Below are 24,555 nucleotides of genomic sequence, written 5' to 3' on the forward strand. Positions count from 1 at the left end.
TGCTCCAAGGAGAACAACCCCAGCTTCTCCAGTCCTCATCCCTGGAATAATTCTCCTAAATCTTTTCTGCACCTTCTCTAAGGCCTACACATCCTTCCTAAAGAGTGGTTCCTAGAATGGACACAATACTTAAGTTGAGACTGAACTAGTGTTTTATAAAGGTTCATCATAATTTCCATGCTTTTGTATTCTATCATTGGCAGTCCCTCAAAAGTGAGTTCTCGGGTGACTGAGTTGTCCATGAGGGAACTGACGTTCCATTTTGAAGGGTGGAAGATGCCTGTGTGTGAGTTCTTTTAACATGGGGTGGCCGTTGCACACCAGCTACCACACAGGCTTAGCAGAGCAAGGTCTTGGTCCAGTGGCAAGGGGGTCCAAGACGACTGGAGACCAGGCACTGTTGTATCAGCCTAGTTGCCTACGGTAAGCTCGGAAACAGTAACTTCATCCCCAAGTCCTTTCCACTACAAAATGGTCAAAAGTCCCAAAACAGAGCAGTCCTTGCACCTAAAAACAGTGCACCCAACTTACTGTGGACAGTGCCTCAATTTTGCCAAATACAATTTTGGAATCAAACATGTGTCCATCACATTCCAGACTTCACAACCCAGATATCAAATTGTCACAGTTTGTTAGAAATATAAAACCTTTTTTTAAAAAAAAGCAGTCAGTTGTTTCATAATGGTTTCTTCTGACCTCGAGCCAAAAATCGACAAGCAATTACAATTATCACACATGACCTAGTTAGACAGTGGTTTTAAAAGGGACAAGCCAAGTTAGCAGCTCATCACAAAAGCACTGCAGACCACCTGTGAGTAATGCCGTGGGAGATATATTGTTTTCTAAAGTAACAGAGCTATCAGCATCACACTGAAGAACTTCAGGAAGTTATACTCTAAAGAACATTATATTCTATAGAACTTCCAAGTCAAAAGATCCTGGTCCCATTGCTTTTCTAAGTCAAAAGGTCCTGTATAACAGCTATGAGGCATATTAAAGATCCAAGATGGCACTTTGGCAAATTTATTTTTTGGAAACTAGCCAAATTGCAATACGTATTGAAGAGATACAAGGAAAACTTCTCTTAAATAAATTAAAAAGTGTCCATGGCTGTTAAATTTTTAAAAACTGGTAGATTGGCACTTCCATTACCAAATCTTGTAGGATTTTCACACCCAGTAATATATAGAAACAGGTTTCATGTGTGTCAATGCATCACAAATAAACTGCAGGCCATATAAAGTATTTGTGAATACAGCAGTATTCATGTAAAATACAGGTTCAACTGTCCCACAAGTTATATCAAGATGACAAAAATAGTGAAATGTAACAGTCAGGATGACATCCTAAAAGCTAATGTAGAATGTATTGTTCCATGATTAGAGCAAAGTAGTACTGTTCAATCTTCATAGAGTGGATACATATACATGATTGGTATGAATATAATATATATCATCAGTCGAACTCTCACATAGAAAGTAAACAGCTCGGAGTCCTGAAAGGTTCCAATGGCAAACTAAACTAACCATTTATCCCAAAACCTATTAAATTATTCAGATATTCACTTAAGATTTATTACCATCTTGTAACATTTTTTTCTAGAAAAATTTGGACTTTCATACTTTGATGCCAAAAATCTACTGTTAAATTCTCAAGAATGAGATGTCAGATGACAGTTTCAAATTTAGCACCTAAGCATCTCATGCTGTCACTTAAGCCAATGTCTGAACTTTAAAGTTTGCCAGGACCTTTTCTTGCCCATCTGTATTTGGTTTGTGTAACACTTATTGCACAATCTTGCTAGTATAAGGGATCTATTTTGCTGAGAAATAATTAATGCACGCACGCACACACACACACACACACACACACACACAGCCATGTTAGATGTCAAACTCAAAGTCCTGGGAAACACACCAGTTAACTTCTGACTGGATTTGTGCAGTTTAATATGCTAAGAGCATCATTTTGCATGTTTGCGATTTAATTTCCCCCCCCCCACCTCAAATTCCATTTGTATATTTTATATCATGTTGTTTTCTTCAAAATCTTCTTTGTTTCATCATTCGTCGTCCTGCTGGTTTCCATTGCAAAGTTCCAGTCAGCTGGGTTAAAAAGCTGCCATGCCTTCTTACGTGCCCAATACGGATTGATTATGAACTATTTTTCTTGGCATGTTCGTTGCACTGTGATTGTTGCAGGTTTTCTACTCTATTCTATGGTCTTCATTTGTTCTCGTGTTGTGCCTTGTATTGTCGTGACCATCTTTAAAAAGGGGACAAGACCAACTGCGGCAACTACAGAGGACTCTCCCTGTTATCAGCCACTGGGAAAGTCGGCGCGAGAGTCCTCCTCAACCGTCTTCTCCCTGTGGCCGAGGAGTTCCTCCCGGAGTCACAGTGCGGGTTTCGTCCCCTACGGGGTACAACGGACATGATTTTTGCAGCATGACAACTGCAGGAAAATTGCAGGGAACAGCACCAGCCCTTAGACATGGCCTTCTTCGACCTTTGACACTGTCGACCGCGAGGGTCGATGGAGCATCCTCCTCTGTTTCGGATGTCACCATCCTTCACCTGCTCCACGACGACATGCAGGCCGTGATCCTCACCAACGGATCCATTACAGAACCAATCCACGTCCGGACTGGGGTCAAACAGGGCTGCGTCATTGTCCCAACCCTCTTCTCAATCTTCCTTGCTGCCATGCTCCACCTCACAGTCGACAAGCTCCCCGCTGGAGTGGAACTAATCTACAGAACCAATGGGAAGCTGTTCAACCTTCACCGTCTCCAGACCAGGACCAAGACCACACCAACCTCTATCGTCGAGCTACAGTACGCGGATGATGCCTGCGTCTGCGCACATACAGAGGCTGAACCCCAGACATAGTCAATGTACTTACTGAGGCATACAAAAGCATGGGCCTTACGCTAAACATCAGCAAGACAAATGTCCTCCACTCGCCTGTCCTCACTGCTGTTCCCCAGTCATCAAGATCCACAGCGTGGCCCTGGACAACGTGGACCACTTCCTATATCTCGGGAGTCTCCTATCAACAAGAGCAGGCATTGACGACGAGATCCAACACTGCCTCCAGTACGCCAGTGCAGCCTTTGGCCGCCTGAGGAAAAGAGTGTTTGGAGACCAGACCCTCAAAACTGCCACCAAGCTCATGGTCTACAGGGCTGCAGTAATACCCACCCTCCTGTATAGCTCAGAAACATGGACCATGTACAGTAGACTCCTCAATTCACTGGAGAAATACCACCAACGTTATCTCTGCATCTCCGCAAGATCCTACAAATCCCCTGGGAGGACAGACGGACCAACATTAGCGTCCTCGACCAGGCCAACATTCCCAGCATCGAAGCACTGACCACACTTGATCAGCTCTGCTGGGCAGGCCACATAGTTCGCATGCCAGACACGAGACTCCCAAAGCAAGCACTCTACTCTGAACTCCTTCACGGCAAACGAGCCAAAGGTGGGCAGCGGAAATGTTATAAGGACACCCTCAAAGCCTCCCTGATAAAGTGCAACATCCCCACTGGCACCTGAGAGTCCCTGGCCAAAGACCGCCCTAAGTGCAGCAAGGGCTGAGCACCTCCAATCTCGTCGCCGAGAGCGTGCAGAAATCAAGTGCAGGCGGTGGAAAGAGTGTGCGGCAAACCAGTCCCACCCACCCCTTCCCTTAACGATTATCTGCCCCACCTATGACCGAGACTGTGGTTCTCGCATTGGACTGTGCAGCCATCTAAGAACTCACTTCAGGAGTGGAAGCAAGTCTTCCTCGATTTCGAGGGACTGCCTATGATGATGATGACTGACTGTGACCTACTATTCTTTGCCAGCAAAGGAGAAAGTCTTCTGGAATCTCGATGCCACTCGCAGAGTTTTTGGTATCCAGGCCACAGTTGCAGGTCTTTGGGCTCTCCTTAAAGATCTGGTCTCGCATGCTGATAAATTACTAAGTCAACAGAACTGATGTTGGTTCAATACCTTAACAGCATTTGGCTTCTTTGCGTTCGAGAATGTAGCTTTTCATGGGTCCAATGTAGTTTTCAAAACATTTGATGTGACCCTGACAATCCATCACTTTTTTGCCATTTCTGGTTTTGCCCGTACTTTAATATGGGACAATTTGGGCAACTACTTGCCCATGGCAATACTGTTGTTGGAGATGAGCACTCCATTCACTTGCGTTTCTTGGATGCTGTTGAAGGCTGATTTTTCACACATCCTGCTCTGGAAATTGAACCAGTGGCTCATGAGACACTTGTTTCACTGTCGTATGATCCTCACTTACCACGTAAGGTGGGTGTATTTGGAAATAGTAAACCTGTAAGTCGCAGTCCCCCAGGCAGTATTGTTCTTTTCTGGACTTTTCCTCCTGACCTTCATAATCAATCAGTAGTGGACACTTAAGAAGACATAGCAGCTTTTGTACTTTATGCCTCTATTATGATGCCCAGAATTCCGTATGCTTTTTTAACATGAAGGCAGAATATTATCTAAATAGCGGTAGATTAGGAAAAGGGGAGGTGCAACGAGACCTGGGTGTCATGGTTCATCAGTCATTGAAAGTTGGCGAGCAGGTACAGCAGGCGGTGAAGAAGGCAAAAATGGTATGTTGGCCTTCATAGCTAGGGGATTTGAGTATAGGAGCAGGGAGGTCTTACTGCAGTTGTACAGGGCCTTGGTGAGGCCTCACCTGGAATATTGTGTTCAGTTTTGGTCTCCTAATCTGAGGAAGGACGTTCTTGCTGTTGAGGGAGTGCAGCAAAGGTTCACCAGACTGATTCCCGGGATGGTAGGACTGACATATGAGGAGAGACTGGATCAACTGGGCCTTTATACACTGGAGTTTAGAAGGATAAGAGGGGATCTCATAGAAACATGTAAGATTCTGATGGGACCGGACAGGTTAGATGCGGTAGAATGTTCCCGATGTTGAGGAAGTCCAGAACCAGGGACACAGTCTTAGGATAAGCGGTAGGCCATTTAGGACTGAGATGAGGAGAAACTTCTTCACTCAGAGTTGTTAACCTGTGGAATTCCCTACCGCAGGGAGTTGTTGATGCCAGTTCGTTGGATATATTCAAGAGGGAGTTTGATATGGCTCTTACGGCTAAGGGGATCAAGGGGTATGGAGAGAAAGCAGGAAAGGGATACTGAGGAAATGATCAGCCATGATCTTATTGAATGGTGGTGCAGGCTCGAAGGGCCGAATGGCCTACTCCTGCACCTATTTTCTATGTTTCTATGTTTCTCAACTTGCCTTGACAGCTTCAATGATTTTACACACATACTCCCAGGTCTCTCTGTTCATGCACCCCCCTATTGTTTATATTTCCTCTCATTCTTTCTACCAAAGTATCACTTTGTACTTTTCTGTTGAATTTCATCTGCCACGTGTCTGCCCATTCCACCAGCCTGTCTATGTCCTCTTGAAGTCTATCACTATCCTCCTCACTGTTCATGAAACATCAAAGTTTTGTGTCATCTGCAAATTTTGAAATTGTGCACTGGAAACCCACATCCAAGTCATTAATATATACAGGTAGAGCATCCGGAAACCTAGGGACTGAGGCCATTCCGATCGGAATGTCTTTCTGATGTCCTAAATCCGGCAACGCCTGGGCGGAGCGGGAGGGGGTCGCCAGTTCCAGGTTCGGCAGCATCGGCTGCGGGTCAGGGGTCGGCGGCCAGGAAGAACCTGTGTTGAAGACCTGCAAAAAAGGTAAGCTAAAGTTTTTATTTTAAAATTCTTTTTCAGCGATTTTAGTAGGTAAAGGTTTTGTGAATTTTTATTTTGCGTTTTTGAATTTTTTTTTGGGGGGAGAGGGTTGTCTCTTCCTCGGCCCAACTCGCAGAGATAATCATTTGAAAAAAATGTCTGGATTTCGGAACATTTTCCGGATGACCATGCCATGGATCAGTCCGGATTCTGGACACTCAACCTGTATCAAGAAAAGCAGTGTTCCAAGTACCGACCCCTGGGGAACACCACTGTATACCTTCCTCCAGTCCGAAAAACAACTGTTCACCACCACTCTCTGTTTACTGTCACTTAGCCAATTTTGTATCCATGTTGCCACTGTCTCTTTTATTCCATGAGCTTCAACTTTGCTGGCAAGCCTATTGTTTGGTAATTTGTCGAGCGCCTTTTGGAAATCCACGTACACCACATCAACCGTATTGTCCTCATCAACACTCTCTGTTACTTCATCAAAAAACTCGTCAGTCAAAGATGGTTAATCATAAAATCATAGAAGTTTACAGCACGGAAGGAAGCCATTTTGGCCCATCGTGTCCGTGCCGGCCAACAAGACGCTGTCCAGCCTAATCCCACTTTCCAGCTCTCGGTCTGTAACCCTGCAGGTTACAGCACGTCAAGTGCACATCCAAGTACTTTTTAAATGTGGTGAGGATTTCTGCCTCTACCACTCTTTCAGGCAGTGAGTTTCAGATCCCCACAACCCTCTTGGTGAAGAAATTCCCCCTCAAATCCCCTCTAAATCTTCTACCAATTACTTTAAATTTATGCCATCTAATTGTTGACCCCTCTGCAAAGGGAAATAGGTGCTCTCTATCTACTCTATCTAGGCCCCTCATAATTTTATACACCTCAATGAGGTCTCCCCTCAGCCTCCTCTGTTCCAAGGATAACAAACCCAGCCTATCCAATCTTTCCTCATACTTAAGATTCTCCACTCCCAGCAACATCCTTGTAAATCTCCTCTGTACCCTCTCCAGTGCAGCACATCTTTCCTGTAATGTGGTGACCAGAACTGCACGCAGTACTCTAATTGTGGCCTAACTAGTACTTTATACAGTTCAAACATAACCCCTCTGCTCTTGTATGCTATGCCTCGGTTAATAAAGGCAAGCATTCCGTATGCCTTCTTAACCACCTTATCTTCCTGGCCTGCTACCTTCAGAGATCTATGGACATGCACTCCAAAGTCCCTTTGTTCCTCTACACTCTGTGTCCTGCCATTTAGTGTGTATTCCCTTTCCATGTTAGCCCTCCCCAAATGCATTACCTCACACTTCTCCAGATTAAATTCCATTTGCCACTGTTCTGCCCACTTGACCAGTTGATTGATATCCTCCTGCAGTCTATAGCTTTCTTCTTCTTCATTATCAACCACACAGCTGATTTTCGTATCATCTGCAAATTTCTTAATCATACCCCCTATTATTAAAGTCTAGATCATTGATGTATACCACAAAAAGCAAGTGACCTAGAACTGAGTGCTATGGAACCCCACTGGAAACATCCTTTGAGTCACAGCAACACCCATCAACCATTACCCTCTGCTTCCTGCCTCTGAATCAATTTTGGATCCAACTCTGGCTTCAGGTGTGGTTAAACCCGATTTGCCTTTAACAAATCTGTGTTGGCTTTTCTTAATTAATCCACATTTGTCCAAGTGACTGCCAATTTTGTCCCTGAGTATTGTTTCTAAAAGCTTCCCTACTACCGAGGTTAAATTGACTGGCCTGTAGTTGCACAAGGGTGTAACATTTGCAATTTTTGAACAAGGGTTTACCATTTGCAATTCTCCAGTCCTCTGGTAACACCTCCATTTCTAAGGAGGATCGGAAGATTATGACCAGTACCTCTGTGATCTCTTCCTTCACTTCCCTCAGCGTCCTAGGATGCATCCCATCTGGTCCTGGTGACTTGTCTACTTTAATTACAGTCAGCCTCCAGTATCTCATCTTTATCAATTCTTCTCCCATTCAGTACCCACCTCCTTCACTATGTCTATGGCGGTGGCATCTTCCTTGGTGAAGACAGATACACCTCAGCCATACCCTCTGCCTCCATGCATAGGTCTCCTTTTTTGTCCCTAATCAGCCCCAACCCTCCTATTACTACCTGTTTATTATTTTTATGGTTATAGAAGACTTTTGAATTACCTTTTATGTTAGCTGCCATTCTATTCTCATACCCTCTCTTTGCCCCTCTTATTTTCTTTTTCACTTCTCCTCTGAACTTTCTATCGTTAGCCTGATTCTCGGATGTATTTTTGACCTGAGATCTGTCATGCGCTCTGTTTTTCTATTTCATCTTTCTTTCTATTTCTTTTGTCATCTAGGGAGCTCTGGCTTTAGTTGCCCTACCTCTTTCCCCCCCACCCTTGGTGGGAATGTACCTTGACTGTACACAAACTATTTTCTCTTTAAAGACAGCCCATTGTTCCATTACAGTTTTTTTTTTTGTCAATCTTTGATTCCGATTTTCCTGAGCCAGATCCGTTCTCATCTCACTGAAATTGGCTTTCCTCCAATTAAGTATTAGATTGCTCCCTGTCCTTTTCAATAGCTAATCTCAACCATATGATACTATGATCACTGTACTTGATCTACCTCATTCCCTAGAACCAGATCCAGCAATGCCTCCTTCCTCGTTGGGCTGGAAAAATACTAATCAAAGTTTTCCTGAACACGCTTCAGAAATTCTTCCCCCTCTCTGCCCTTTACACTATTACTACCCGGTCTATATTAGGATAGTTGAAGTCTCCCATTATCACTGCTCTATAGTTGTTGCGCATCTCTGTAATTTCTCTGCACATTTGCCCCTCCGTATAAGCGGGAGCATTGGAAACCTACCCCAGCGAGACACATTCAAAAATATTTTCCAAGCGATTTACTTGAAACTCTCTACAACCGCAGCATATTTAATTATTGCACGTTATATATACAAACAACTTGCATTTATATGGGACCTTTCCCAATCCCGGGGCGTCACAAAGCACTTTACAGCAAGTACTCGGTACTTGCAATCTAGGCTGTGATTTTAACTGCCCCTTAATAGTCCATCACCAGACTGATAGGAGAGGCTGGATTGACTGGGCCTGTATTCACTGGAGTGTAGAAGGATGAGAGGGAATCTCATAGAAACATATAAAATTCTGACGGGACTGGACAGGTTAGATGCAGGAAGAATGTTCCCGATGTTGGGGAAGTCCAGAACTTGAGGTCACAGTCTAAGGATAAGGGGTAGGCCATTTAGGACTGAGATGAGGAGAAACTTCTTCACTCAGAGAGTTGTTAACCTGTGGAATTCCCTGCCGCAGAGAGTTGTTGATGCCAGTTCATTGGATATATTCAAGAGGGAGTTAGATATGGCCCTTACGGCTAAAGGTATCAAGGGGTATGGAGAGAAAGCAGGAAAGGGGTACTGAGGGAATGATCAGCCTTGATCTTGTTGAATGGTGGTGCAGGCGCGAAGGGTCGAATGGCCTACTCCTGCACCTATCTTCTATGTTTCTATGAAAGATGCTTGATCTCGAGGGACTAATCTGACAATGTGAGCAGATACAACACAAGCTGGAGCAGGTGGATGGAACCTCGCATCTTCATTCTAGTGGAGTCATCAGAATGTTACCAGGGCGCCAAGGATTAGATTATGAGGCGAGATTACATAAACTAGGCTCGTATTCCCTGGAACAAAGAAGGTTATAGAATAATTTTATTGAGGTTTTTAGAAATCTGAAAGTAACTGATAGGGTAGATAGAGAGAAACGTTGTTTTCCGCTGGTGGGGGAGTCTAGGACAAGGAGACGGAACTTTAGAATTAGAGCCAGGCCATTCAGGAGTCAAGCTAGGAAACACTTCTGCATACAATGGGTGGTGGAAGTGTGGAATTCTTCCCACAAAAAGCAATAGCTGCTATCTCAGTCAGTAAGGGATATGGAGCCAAGTCAGGTAAGCAGAGTTAGGAAATAGATCAGCCATTATCTCATTGAATGGCGGAACATGCTCGAAGGGTTGAATAGTCGACTCCTGTTCCTATGTTCCGATACCCAGGTGAGCCTAGAACGTGTGTAAAGTAGACCTTTTAGCTGGATAATGTTTCACTGTAAAGGCAGTTTGGGTGAAGTCCCCCTCCATTCAGTCAGCAGATGTTTTGTCTACAATCAAACATGCCTTTCTTTGAGAAAATTGGGAAAGTGTCATGTTTCTCTTTTTGTTACAATTTTTTATTGTAATACATAATACTATGGTAGGGGTAATCAGATCAGGTCAAAGACGAGAGTAAAAAAATGAACACCATAATGCATGATGGTCAAGACTTCATTGCTTCTGGGTCCCACTGGTTGACGAGTTAATTCATTTTTAAAGAAAATGAACTTGGCACAGTATACTCTTAATACAGTCAGGAAAAGAAGCATTCTCTCTATCTTCTCCTTGGAGCAGAGAAGGCTTAGAGGAGACGTGATAGAGGTGTTTAAAATCATGAGTAAATAAAATCAGAGTAAATAAAGAGAAACCGTTTCCAATGGCTGAAGGGTCGATAACCAGAAGGCACAGGTTTAAGGTGATTGGTGAAAGAAGCAGAGGCGACATGAGGAAAAACTTTTTATGCAACGAGTGGTTAGGATTTGGAATGCACTGCCTGATAGGGTGGTGGACACAGATTTAATAATTGCCTTCAAAAGGGAATTGGATAAATACTTCAACAACAACTTGTATTTATATAGCGCCTTTAATGCAGTGAAACGTCCCAAGGCGCTTCACAGGAGTATTATGAGATGAAACAATTTGACACCGAGCCCATAAGTAGAAATTAGGGCAAGTGACCAAAAGCTTGGTCAAAGAGGTATGTTTTAAGGTACATCTTGAAGGAGGAAAGAGGGGTAGAGAGATGGAGAGGTTTAGGCAGGGAGTTTCAGAGCTTGGGGCCTCGGTAACAGAAGGCACGGCCACCAATGGTTGAGCGATTTATAATCAGGCATGTTCGAGGGCAGAATTAGAGGAGCGCCGACATCTCTGGGTGGGGGGGGAGGGGGATTTGTGGGGTTGGAGGAGATTAGAGATATGGGTGGGGGGTGTGGGGTTGGAGGCAATTAGAGATATGGGACGGGGGGTGGGGGGGTGACACCATGGAGGGATTTGAAAAGAAGGACGAGAATTTTGAAATCGAGGCGTTGCTTAACCGGAAGCCAATGTGGGTCGGCGAACACAGGGGTGATCGGTGAGCGGGACTTGTTGCGAGTTAAGACACGGGCAGCCGAGTTTTGGATCACCTCTAGTTTACGTAGGGTAGAATGTGGGAGGCCAGCCAGGTGTCTGTTGAAATAGTCAAGTCTAGAGGTAACAAAGGCATGGATGAGGGCTTCAGCAGATGAGGCAAGGGCGTAGACAGGCGATGTTACGGAGTTATGCTGCAGACATGTGGTCGAAAGCTCATTTCAGGGTCAAATATGACACCCAAGGTTGTGAACAGCCTGGTTCAGTCTCAGACAGAAGTTGGGGAGGCGGCTGGAGTCAGTGGTGGGGACCGAAAACAATAGCTTCGGTCTTCCCAATATTCAATTGGAGAACATTTCTGCTTATCCAGAACTGGATGTCGGACAAGCAGTCTGACAATTTAGAGACCGTGGAGGGGTCAAGAGCAGTGGTATTGAGGTAGAGTTGGGTGTCATCAGCGTACATGTGGAAACTGATGTCGTGTTTTCGGATGATGTCACTAAGGGGCAACATGTAGATGAGCAATAGGAGAGGACCAAGGATAGATCCTTTGGGGACACCAGAGGTAACAATGCCGGGGAGTGAAGAGAAGCCGTTGCAGGTGATTTTCTAGCTATGGTTAGATAGATAAGAACGGAACCAGGCGAGTGGAGTCCCACCCAGCTGGACGATGGTGGAGATGCGTTGGAGGAGAATGGAGTGGTCAACCATGTCCAAGGCTGCAGAAAAATCAAGATGGATGAGGAGGGATAGTTTGCCTTTGTCACAGTCACAAAGGATGTCATTTATGACTTTGCGAGCCGTTTCGATACTGCGGAAACTGGATTGGAGAGATTCAAACATCGAGCTGTGGGAAAGGTGGGCACAGATTTGGGAGATGACAACACATTCAAGGACTTTGGTGAGGAAAGGGAGGCGATAGTTTGCAAGAATGGAGGGGTTGACGGTTGTTTTTTGAGAGGGGTGATGACAGCAGATTTGGGGGAGAGGCAGACAGTACCTGAGAAGAGAGAGCCATTATCAATGTCAGTTAACATGGGAGCCAGAAAAGGACATTGGATGGTCAGTAGTTTAGTGGGAATAAGTCACGGGAGCAAGAAATGGGTCTCATGGGCAGGATGAGTTTAAAGGCCATGAGGGGCGATCGGAGAGAAACTGGCGAAAGAAGTGAGGTCAGGGCTAGGGCAGGGGGGATCCTTAGATGAAGTTTGGCCCGGTGGGCTAGGAGAAGAAAGGGAAGAAGCAGAGGCGGCAGAACAGATGGCCTCAATCTTGGAGACAAAAATCAATGAGCTCCTCACACTTATTGTCGGAGGTGAGGGTGGAAACTGGGGAGAGGGGTTTAAAAAGACAGTTTGCAGTGGAGAATAGAGGCTGGGGTTTATCTTTACATTCCAGAATGATTCTGGAATTGTGAGCGATTTTTGCAGATGAGAACAGGACCTGATAGGCAGACAGAAAGCAGTAAACTGTAGACCAGTTAGCATAACATCTGAAAATGCTGGAGTCCATTATTAAGGAAGCAGTTAAGAAATATTAAGGAATATTTGGAAAACATAACAGTCAAGCAGAATCAGCATGGTTTTATGAAAGGGAAATCATGTTTGACAAATTTACTGGAGTTCTTTGAGGATGTAATGAGCAAGATGGATAAGGGGGAACCAGTGGATGGGGTGTATTTGGAGTTCAAGAAGGCATTCGATAAGGTGCCACATAAAAGGCTACCGCACAAGATAAGAGCTCACAGGGTTGGGTGTAATATATTGGCATGGATAGAGGATTGGCTAACTCACAGAAAACAGAGTCTCGGGATAACCGGTTGTCAAACGGTAACTAGTGGGATGCCACAGTGATCGGTGCTGGGGACCTCCACTATTTACAATCTATATTAATGTCTTGGATGAAGGGACCGAGTGTAATGTAACCAAGTTTGCTGATGATGCAAAGAACGCTGGGAAAGCAAATTGTGAGGAGGACACAGAATCTGCAAAGGGATATAGATAGGCTAAGTGAGTGGGCAAAAATTTGGCAGATGGAGTATAATGTGGGAAAATGTGAGGTTATCCACTTTGGCAGGAAAAATAAAAAAGCAAATTATAATTTAAATGGAGAGAAATTACAAAATGCAGAGGGACTTGGGTGAGGGGCAGGGGGTGGAATCCTTGTGCATGAAACACAAAAAGTGAGTATGCAGCTACAGCAAGTAATCAGGAAGGCAAATAGAATGTTGGCCTTTATTGCAAGGGGGATAGAGTATAAAAGCAGGAAAGTACACCTAGAGTACTGCGTACAGTTTTGGTCTCCATATTTAAGGAGGGATATACTTGCATTGGAGGCAGTTCAGAGAAGGTTCATAAGGTTGATTCCTGAGATGAAGGAGTTGACTTATGAAGAGAGGTTGAGCAGGTTGGGCCTATACTCATTGGGATTTAGAAGAATGAGAGGTGATCTTATTGAGACGTACAAGATAATGAAGGGGCTCGACAAGGTGAATGCAGAGAGGATGTGGTGGTGGTGTGGCTCTCAATCAGCAAATCACACCTTGGTCTGTCCCCCGACTCTTCCGGCACTTTCTCCTCCTTTGAGCAGCTCCCCCTATTCCACCCCTCTCGCCTCTCATTTAAAATTCTCGTTCTCTACCGCCCACCCAAATACCATAAAAATGTTGTTAGCAATATTTCTTCACTACTTTCCTCCCTCTGCACCGAAAGACTTCTCATCCTCAGTGCTTTAGTCTAAGGAAAAGCGTAAGCCATTTAGGACTGAGATGAGGAGAAACTTATTCACTCAGAGTTGTTAACCTGTGGAATTCCCTACCACAGAGAGTTGTTGATGCCAGTTCAGTGGATATATTCAAGGGGGAGTTAGATATGGCCCTTACAGCTAAAGGGATCAAGTGGTATAGAGAGAAAGCAGGAAAGGGGTACTGAAGTGAGTGATCAGCCATGATCTTATTGAAGGTGCAGGCTCGAAGGGCCGAATGGCCTACTCCTGCACCTATTTTTTATGTTTCTATGTTTCTATTTCAACCTCCATCTTAATTCCTCATGCTCTCTCTCCTGAGTTCACTAGCCTCCTATACTCCTTTAATCTCTCCATGTTATATCCCCTACCCATATTCACGGCCACCCCTTCGACCTTCCCATCTCTCATGGCCTCGCTACTCTCACCGTGTCAATTGCAGATAAGGCTATCTCTGACCACTTCCTCATGTCGTTCTCCACCCACATCCCCTTCCTCCGTTAGTGTCCGCCCCTGGAAAAACTCTCTCCCGACTCTCTCACAACTGCATTTATGAACTCCCAACTGTGCAGCCTTTGGTCCTCCATTCACCATGATAATTGGTAGAAGGTATAGCCAGGTGGGGAGGCTTCATTTAAGGGTAAGGTGTCATCGCCCTTCAACCAGGTTTCCGTCAGGGCCATGATGTCGATGCCTTCATCTACAATAAACAAGGAAGGGCCTTGTTCGCAAGCAAAAACACGTTCTGGAGGGAGATATGGGGAAGGTCGGTCGGTGATAGCTAACCCACTGCCTGCGTCTACAGGGTTAGCACTGCGGGAATGGGCGGGGGGGCAGGTGGGGGATGAGTTGGATGGGGAGGAGATTGGCAAGATTAGATCCTCGTTGGCGGGGAGGCCGGCGAGAGAGTAGGATGGTGCAAGTGCCTCGATGGGCCCTTTGTATGATGCCGAGAGAGGCACAGAGGAAAGCTGTAGGCTTATCTAGGAGGGAGTCGGGTCTCGGACGGTGGCAGGAGAGTAAGAAGTTCGAAGAGTAATGAAGGATTTGGGAGGGCAGAATAGCCGAAAGAGGAGAGGTGAAAGGAGGCATGATGACGGGAGAACAGTCAGGGAGGTATGAAGAGAAAACGAAAGAAGGGGAAAGTGGAAAAGTATCAAGTGGCTCAGGCCTGGAAAGGCTGGTAAAGTGCGCACGCAAATGCACAGGAAAAGCTCAAGTTACACGGGTCTGTTTACACTTCCTACATAATCCCTGCCCACTTGCAGTCATGTAGTCACCTGGGAAAGGTACAAAACCTGCAAATTTCGAATGGATCAAAATAATTGCTGCACCCAGTACATTTGGTACCCGAATGTTACGTAAAATGTTATTATATATAATTCGCCAACTTTCAGCCGACAGGTCCAGACTGAAATGGAATAGGCTGACCGCCTCGAATCAAGGACCATAAATCCAACAAAAACTGTACTGTTCAAGTGATTGTCTCTCCACGGGTTCAGTGAGCATCGGCATCGAACCCTGGTCTGCTGATTCCCAGAAGGTTTACAGGATCAGGGCACCTCGGCGTGTCCTTCCCTCATCCCTCCTTCCCTCTCCCTCGGTCGGCATGTCGTTCCCTCTCCCTCAGTGGGTGTGTAGTTCCCTCCCTCCCTCCCTCTCTCTCTCTCCCTCAGTTGGTTTAGCTCTCCCCTCCCCCTCTCTCCCTCGGTCGGTGTAACTCTCCCCTCCCTCCCTCTCTCTCCCTAGGTCGGTGTAGCTCTCACCTTCCTCCCCCCTCTCTCTGTTGGTCGGTGTAGCTCTCACCTTCCTCCCCCTCTCTCTCCCTCGATCGGTGTAGCTCTCCTCTCCCTCCCCCCTCTCTCTGTTGGTCGGTGTAGCTCTCACCTTCCTCCCCCTCTCTCTCCCTAGGTCGGTGTAGCTCTCACCTTCCTCCCCCTCTCTCTCCCTCGATCGGTGTAGCTCTCACCTTCCTCCCCCCTCTCTCTCCCTCGATCGGTGTAGCTCTCCTCTCCCTCCCCCCTCTCTCTGTTGGTCGGTGTAGCTCTCACCTTTCTCCCCCCTCTCTCTCCCTCGATTGGTGTAGCTCTCCTCTCCCTCCCCCCTCTCTCTGTTGGTCGGTGTAGCTCTCACCTTTCTCCCCCCTCTCTCTCCCTCGATCGGTGTAGCTCTCCCCTCCCTCCCCCCTCTCTCCCTTGGTCGGTGTAGCTCTCCCCTCCCTCTCTCTCTCTCCCTCGATCGGTGTAGCTCTCCCCTCCCTCCCTCTCTCTCCCTAGGTCGGTGTAGCTCTCACCTCCCCCTCTCTCTCCCTAGGTCGGTGTAGCTCTCCCCTCCCTCCCCCCTCTCTCTGTTGGTCGGTGTAGCTCTCCCCTCCCTCTCTCTCTCTCCCTCGATCGGTGTAGCTCTCTCCTCCCTCCCCCCTCTCTCCCTAGGTCGGTGTAGCTCTCACCTTCCTCCCTCTCTCTCCCTTGGTCGGTTTAGCTCTCCCCTCCTTCCCCCTCTCTCCCTCAGTCGGTGTGTGGTTCCCTCCCTCTCCCTCGGTCGGTGTAGCTCTCCTCTCCCTCCCCCTCCTCCTCCCTCAGTCAGTGTGTAGTTCGCTCTCTCGCTCGCTCTCTCTCTCGCACGGTCGGTGTGTAGCTCTCGTTGACGAGCAGCAAGATGAAAGTCGAAGGAGAAGAAATTGCAGGGAAATGGGAAAAGAATGAGAGAGCGGGACAAACTGGATTGCTCTTCGAAAGAGCTGGCGCAGACTCGATGGGCCGAAAGGCCTCCTTCTGTACTGTACTATTCTGTGACTCTGATAGATATTTTGGCTGTGATCTTTCACTTCTGCTGTGATTGTCCGATCTGTTATAATGAATAGGAGGAAAATTGTGGGCTACCCAGCCCAGCATGCAGGCGGAAAACCTTGGCCCTTATCTGCGGGCACAATTGGTACCGAAGAGCTGGATTTTAACTTTTTCCATGCAGTGGAAACGAGGCTGCAGCAGAGTTGGAGCTGCTGTGCACCGATTATGGCCCATGCTCTGCTCCGCCACCATATTTACTGGGGCCGGCCCCTGACCGGAGGGGCGGGGGGGACTGGAGCAGGCGGTCACCTGTCTGAATCGGGCAGAAATCTCCTTGCTGCATTCAGATTGGGGCCCGGTGATGTGCGTCAGACCCCAATTCAATTTAAGAGAGGCACCGTGCTTTCTCTGCCCAGTTGAGGAAGAGGAAGAAATCCCAAAAGCATCGGTAAATATTTCTGCAGGAATAATGCGGCACCTGCTGGCTCCATGGAGCTGAAACCATCAAAGCGTTTGTGGTTTTGTGGGTGGTTCCTGGTGGTTCCCTTTAAGGATCCTCTGGCTTAGTCCCGCTCCCCCATTCTTTTCCCATTCCTCATTCCCCAGAGCCAGTGGACGGAACGTCTGCCGTACACGCTCTGCCCATTTGGTTTCCAAATTTGCATCGGGGTTCCAAAAGGCCAGCGTTGGGAACCCGATTTGCCCATTCCAGGTGGGAACACTGCCAGAAAGTAAGCAGTTTCCAGTTTGGCAGCCAGTGCACTCCTGGGGAGATTGGGCACGAGAGGGCCTCACCCAATATTCATCCCTCCAGCCCTTCATTTTTCACCCCAAAAATGGGTGAAATGAGATTAAATACCTCTCCCCACCCCACTTAGCCCTCCCTTGTGTGTTCTCACATTGTGCATCATTTGTGGCTTGAAGAGTGCGTGAGTGGCCTGCTCTCGGTCCCTGCCAATGACATTGAGATCATGAAGGGGTTTAATAGGGTAGACCTAGAGAAGATGTTTCCACTCATGGGGGAGACCAGAACTAGGGGTTATAAATATAAATCATTAATAAATCCACCAGGGACTTCAGAAGAAACCCCAGAGAGTGGTTAGAATTTGGAACTCGCTACTACAGGGAGTGGTTGAGGACGTTAAGACAGATGTATTTAAGGGGAAGCGAGATAAACACGTGAGGGAGAAAGGAATCGAAGGGTATGCATATCGGGTTGATGAAGTAGGGTGGGAGGAGGCACCTGTGCAGCATAAACACCAGCATTGACCAGTTGGGGTGAATGGCTATTTTTATACTGTACATTCTGTGTAATAATCACTGCTCCATCTGGCCTACTCTTTCAAACCTTATATCAGTCCCTCTAGCAGGATTCTAGAACTGTGTCCCCTTTCTGAATAGGAATTCTTCTAATCCTTTCAAAAATGCTATGCTGGTATTCTGTTGTTTCCTGCGGGTCATTAAGAAAGAATTGATGCAGCACACTTCACAACCACAGGATGTCCCAAAGTGCCTTGCAGCTAACGTGCATCTCACTGTTGTATTGTAAGAAACCCGGCAGCCAATTGTGGAATTTCAGGCCCTTTATTTTTAAATAATTTTCAGATATAATCTAAAAGGAGAATGCTAGTCATATGTTTTACTGCCTTTATCAGCAAGTGGTTTTTAAATTACAATTGTTTTTTTTTGTGTTTCAAATTCCTATAACTATAGCAACCAGAAATGTCTGAAACCATTTTCACCCCTAGAATCCAGCATCTGCTTTGAGAAATATCAGTGACATGGAATCGGATAGAATCTAGTTATAACTCAATACACATGAACATACAAAATATTGTTTAAATTGTGTTGGGGCAGCGATAAGTGCTGCACTGTCAGAGGTGCCGTCTTTTGGATGAGATGTTGAACCGAGGCCCCATCTGCTCTCTCGGGGGGACGTAAAAGATCCCATGGCACTATTTCGAAGAAGAGCAGGGGAGTTAACCTTGATGTCTTGCCCAATATTTATCCCTCAATCAATGTAACAAAAAAAGCAGATTATCTGGTCATTATCACGTTGCTGTTTGTAGGAGCTTGCTGTGCGCAAATTGTCTGCCATGTTTCCCACATTACAGCAGTGACTACACAGCAAAAAGTACTTCATTGGCTGTAAAATGCTTTGAAATGTCCGGCGGTCATGAAAGGTGCTATATAAATCTAAGTCTGTCTTTCTTTCTTTCAGACTGTTGCAGGGAATGTATGTAGCAGATTCGTGGTTACTGGGATCCATGTTACATAGCTGTTTATCACCTCTGCAGACCAGGGCCGTACATCTTTATAGTAACAATTCCTATGTCTGTCCTGCCCTTTGCCAAGTTGTGACAGTAGACTCATGCGTGAATTTCTTCTTCCTGTGGTTAAGCTTTTGCATCTCCAGCCTGGGTTTTCTGATTTGGATGCAGTTTGCCATCGAACGATTAAAACCCAGTTTTACGCTGACTGGAATGAATGGGTTTGATCTTGACTTTGTGCTCAGTGTAAAATGCGTGACAGCGAAGTCAGTAGCCCAGCTGTACATCTCGCCGTGGAAGACAATGGAAATAAAATTGGGGAGAGATGTCCAACATGCTGGCGCCTTGCTATCGCCCGTTTCACACTGTCGCACAACGTCGATCGATCCCAATGTGTGCCTTTGGCATCGAGTTTTATCAGGGCTGGCTGATTATCATGATGCGAAGCTCGAGGTGTAGATTTGGATGGTTGCAGAGAGCACACTAGAGGTGGGAGTTTGAAAGTCACATGTAATTGCAATCTAATGGGATGGATCAATTGCAGTGGTGTGTTGCAGTCGGTGACCATATTTCTGAAAGTGTTTGGGTGAAGTACTCTTTGCCAAGACTGAAGAGGGAAGTGACTAAGTAATGGTGGGAAAGAAAATTCAAGGATGAGTTCGCAAGCAAATTACTGATCAGCCCAGCACTTCACCTCCTGTCTGGCATCTGAAGTAGTTGGTACCACACGTGGAGAGGACGCAGTTCTATATCTGGCACTCTGATCACCCAGACTCTGAAAATACAGTTCCCCAGTCACGCAAAAGATGGAACATTTCTTGGTTTAGAGAACTGTTGATTGAGGATAATTGAACTGTTTTTTTTTAATTTAAAAATAAAGTTTTTTTTAAAAAAGCTTGCAGTAAAAAAAATTGCATTTTTGCAGTAAAATCAATGGAATCCTTGCAGTATAAAAATCTAAATGTGAAAGATCACAGGTTAATATAATTTTGAAATATTTCATAAGTTGATCTTTGTGAGAGACTTGCAGGATTTAAGAGTCCCTGAGAAAATAAGGCATTTCTTTAAGGGTGTATTCCCACTACAAATGTGGTGTGAGAAAGTGGTTTTGCTCTACACAGCACTGCAGTTTTAGTATATAACAGGAACTTGGGGCCCAAATTTCCCTAAGCTCTTTTTCTGGTGCCCTCACTTGAGCTGCGCCGCTTTTGCCCGCCTCCAAGCTCGCCGAAAAAAGACCACCGTATTTTGGCCGCTCCCCAGCCTCTCCCCTGTCGTGGCGTAGCGTGGCCCAATGGATTGGGGGGCGGAGCCAGGTCCCGGTGCTGAAAACTGTGCCAAGACCTCTGCACATGCGTGCTAGAGTCTGCGCGCATGTGCAGTAGCTTCTGGCGGGCCGTTTCTGCAAATGTGCACTGTAGGCTATGTTGGAGGGGCCCGAAGCACGCCGTCCCTAGCCCTGGCCGAATGGGCTCCCTCATCGGTGGCCCGTTGCGTTCCCGAAGGTAGGACTTCTATTTTTTATTTATTATTTATTGATTGATTTTGGTGCTTTAGGGGCAGGATTCCTTATATTTTTTTATTTGTTAATTAATTGCTTATTATTTTTTGTGCTTTGTTTGGTGCTTGGTGCTGCTTTAAATGTAGTTACTTTCACCGATTCCTTGACTGTAAGTAAGGTCTTTCTGTGCAGACAAAAGTGGACACATACGCTGCCCTAAGTTAGTTTAATGCAACTTTTTTCTGGCCAAATTGGCAGAAATGGTGTTAGTGGCTGGGAACGCCCCCTTTTGAAAAAAAACTGACATAACAAAAAAACTAACTAACTCACTCACATTAGTGCAAATTAAATAGCTATATTTGCAACTAAAAAGATACACCAGAAAAATCAAGTTACACCAAAAAAAAAACGGTGCAACTCATGGGGAAATTTTGGCCCTTGGAGAGGGTGCAGAAAAGATTTACGAGGAAGGTTCCAGTGATGAGGGACTTCAGTTACGTGGATAGACTGGAGAAGCTGGGGTTGTTCTTGATATGTCCTTACTATACAGTACAAATGCACACGAGGCCCATGCTTGAGAGAAGGTCACTCTCTGTGACCAGCTATTTTTATTCCAGCACTGAAGTGATGAAGGTGGGTGGAGCTTCCCCTTTTATACCTGAAAGACCAGGTTAGGAGTGTCTCCCACAAGTTCACCACCTAGTGGTCAATGTTCTCACGTGTACAACTAGTCAGTTTATACATGGGTTACAATGACAGTTAAATACATGACCGTTCTCTTTGGAGCAGAGCAGGTTGAGAGGAGATTTGATAGAGCTGATCAAAACCATGAGGGGTCCAGCTAGAGAGAAACTGTTCACATTGGTGGAAGGTCGAGAACCAGAGGACACAGATTTAAGGTGATTGACAGAAGAACTAAATGGTTCATTCTTGGGTTGGCAATCAGTAACTAGTGGGTTGCCGCAGGGATCAGCTATTTACAATCTATATTAACGACTTGGAAGAAGAGACTGAGTCTAACGTAGCCAAGTTTGCTGCTGATACAAAGATGGGAGGAAAAGCAATGTGTGAGGAGGACACGCAAAATCTGAAAAAGGACATAGACAGGCTAAGTGAGTGAGCAAAAATTTGGCAGATGGAGTATAATGTTGGAAAGTGTGAGATAATGGACTTTGGCAGAAAAAAAATCAAAGAGCAAGTTATTATTTAAATGGAGAAAAATTGCAAAGTGCTATAGTACAGCAGGACCTGGGGGTCCTTGTGCAAGAAACACAAAAGGTTAGTATGCAGGTACAGCAAGTGATCAGGAAAGCCAATTGAATCTTGGCCTTTATTGCAAAGGGGATGGAGTAAGTCTTTTTACAGCTATTCCGTGTATAGTTGAGGCCACACCTGGAATACTGCGTGCAGTTTTGGTTTCCATATTTACAAAAGGATATACTTGCTTTGGAGGCAGTTCGGAGAAGGTTCACTAGATTCCGGAGATGAGGGGGTTGACTTATGAGGAAAGGTTGAGTTGGTTGAAATTCAGAAAATTGAGAGGTGATCTTAATTAAAACGTATAAGATTATGAGGGGGCTTGACAAGGTGGATGCAGAGAGAATGGTTCCACTGATAGGGGAGACTAGAGAGTTGTAAAACTGTGGAATTCGCTGCCTCAGAGACCTGTGGAAGCTGGGACATTGAATAAATTTAAGACAGAGATGGACAGTTTCTTAACCGATAAGGGGTTATGGGGAGCGGGCATGGAAGTGGACCTGAGTCCATGATCGGATCCGCCAAGATCGTATAAAATGGCGAAGCAGGCTCAAGGGGCCGTATGGCCTATTCCTGCTCCTATTTCTTATGTTCTTATGTCCTTATGTAACCAAAGACAACAGTTAGGACGGAATATAACACACTAGTTATAAAGCAAAAACATACGACCGTGACAAGCAGCTGGTACCGATCCTGAACAGATAGATGTCTGGCCTGCACGAACAACTCTAATTATCCCCCTCTCTCTCTTTTCAAACTGCCCAAGGGTGTTGGACCGAAGGCAGCATCGGATGCACCCCCAGGAGACTTTACTTCACCGTCTGTGCTAAGGGCTCTTTAGGTCTTCCTTTTATTTTCTTTTTAGGGATGGGCCTGGGGTAGAATATGGAAAGGACTATTTAACATGTAGAGATTCCCCTTAAAACAAGGCTCCCAATGGCATGTCGAGTTCTTTGTCTAAACTTACAGATGAAGACCCTCCCTCAAGGAGTTCTATGCCTTCCCATCGCCTGTCTTTCTTGTTTATACATTTTGAAGACCAATCCAGCTGAATTCCTTTTATCTTGTCCGTCTTGTCGTCCCTGGTACGGCCAGTACGTATACCAAGCACAGCTTTGGGCTATTTAATCAGAGGCCCAAACTAGAACTGTCTACTCAACCAGCGGCTATCCAAACTATCTCCACTTAATCTAACAGACTATTCCATCCTGACATGATACCTTAACTCTCATAAATTCCTTCCATTCTATGTCCTTTGTACTAATTAACTTTTACCTATCTTCGCAAGCAGTTCTGTTGAACTAACTCCAATTTCTACCTTAGCATTCTAATACGGTTATTATCAATAATGGGGAAACATATGTTGGGCCTTATTTGGCCAAATTAAAGATATATTAATCAAAGTCCAAATCCTAACTTCCAAATAACAGACAGCTAGCCTGGAATCCAAGGCCATATGTGGTAGCCCCACGTGGAATGTTAAGCATCATCTAATCTAATGAGGTGTTGTCTCCAGCTCGAATGCAAGTTTCCAGGAAAACTAAACTTAAGCAATTCCAGTAAAACACAACTTATACATTCACCCGTTACTTGTCTCGAGCTCGAGTACAATCATTTACAAACACAGTATTATTCGAGTCACAGTTTCATTCGCATAACCATATACATTTTGGGTACCCTTCATTTCTAACAGGTCAGAAAGAGAAGGGAGGGAGAGGGGGTGCGAGAGATGCAAGAGAGGGAGATTATTAGTTTTATTCTTTTAGTACAAGGCTTTTAGTTTCTTAATTTCTTGTTGACTTTTGGATGTCACATCAATATGTTGTGTCCTACATTACAACAGTGATACACTTCAAAAGGTACTTCATTGGCTGTAAAGTACTTTGGGACATCCAGTGGTAGTGAAAGGTGCTATATAAATGCAAGACTTTCTTTTCCTAATCCTTTCTTAGCCAGTAGGCAAAAATGTCCTTGCCTTTTTATAATCCTGGATATCAGATTCAAGGTGCAGTGAAATTTAACAAAAAGTGCTTTAAAATTAATAAGAATGCATTACTTTAAAAATACAAATTAAAAACAAAATCTGAGGTTTAGAGCTTGGTTTAGGTTGTGTTGGTCACCAGAACTACGCGCAGTGTTCAAGGTATGTTCTATACAATTTGAGCGTGACTTTCTCGGGCTTGTACACTACTGTTTGGTGAAGTACTTCACCATTCTATTTACTACGGTTTGTTGCTTCACAGTGGTTGGACATGTTGCGCATTGAATGTACTAAACCAACCCCATGGGTACCCAAGGGTGCAATAATGCCGGCAGGCACTTCCAGCACCAAATGAGCTCACCCACGTCACCCGCCATATTGGAACCTTGGGTGCCCATATTACTCCTGTAAACCTGGCACAGTGCGATGAAGATCCCGAGATAGCTGGACTGACATATGAGGAGAGACTGGATCGACTGGGCCTGTATTCACTGGAGTTTAGAAGGATGACAGGGGATCTCATAGAAACATATAAAATTCTGACGGTGACTGGGCAGGTTAAATACAGGAAGAATGTTCCCGATGTTGGGGAAGTCCAGAACCAGGGGACACAGTCTAAGGATAAGGGGTAAGCCATTTAGGACTGAGATGAGGAGAAACTTCTTCACTCAGAGAGTTGATGATGCCAGTTCATTGGATATATTCAAGAGGGAGTTAGATATGGCCCTTAGGGCTAAAGGGATGAAGGGGTATGGAGAGAAAGCAGGAAAGGGGTACTGAGGTGGATGATCAGCCATGATCTTATTGAATGGTGGTACAGGCTCGAAGGGCCGAATGGCCTACTCCTGCACCTATTTTCTATGTTTTTAAAAGAAACAAAGCGCTTCAGAGTTATACTATCTATTATACGTCTCCAGTTAATGGATTCGACATACAGTTTAAAACAAAACAAAAGTACTCAATCGGAAAAGGATTGCTGTTGTAAAGATCTTGAATAATTTGAAATATGTGAGAACTCTATATCTGG

General features: G+C 45.4%; 1 protein-coding gene and 1 pseudogene across 1 annotated transcript in view; both read left to right on the forward strand.

Moving 5' to 3' along the window:
- Nucleotides 1-24,555, forward strand: part of LOC139280083 (SH3 and multiple ankyrin repeat domains protein 2-like) — a 1,053,009-nt gene that overhangs the window by 797,692 nt on the left and 230,762 nt on the right. The window lies entirely within an intron of this gene.
- On the forward strand, nt 3,829-4,437 carry LOC139280285 (protein CLN8 pseudogene; annotated as a pseudogene).

Source organism: Pristiophorus japonicus, chromosome 14 (assembly GCF_044704955.1).
Source record: "Pristiophorus japonicus isolate sPriJap1 chromosome 14, sPriJap1.hap1, whole genome shotgun sequence".
NCBI lineage: Eukaryota > Metazoa > Chordata > Chondrichthyes > Pristiophoridae > Pristiophorus > Pristiophorus japonicus.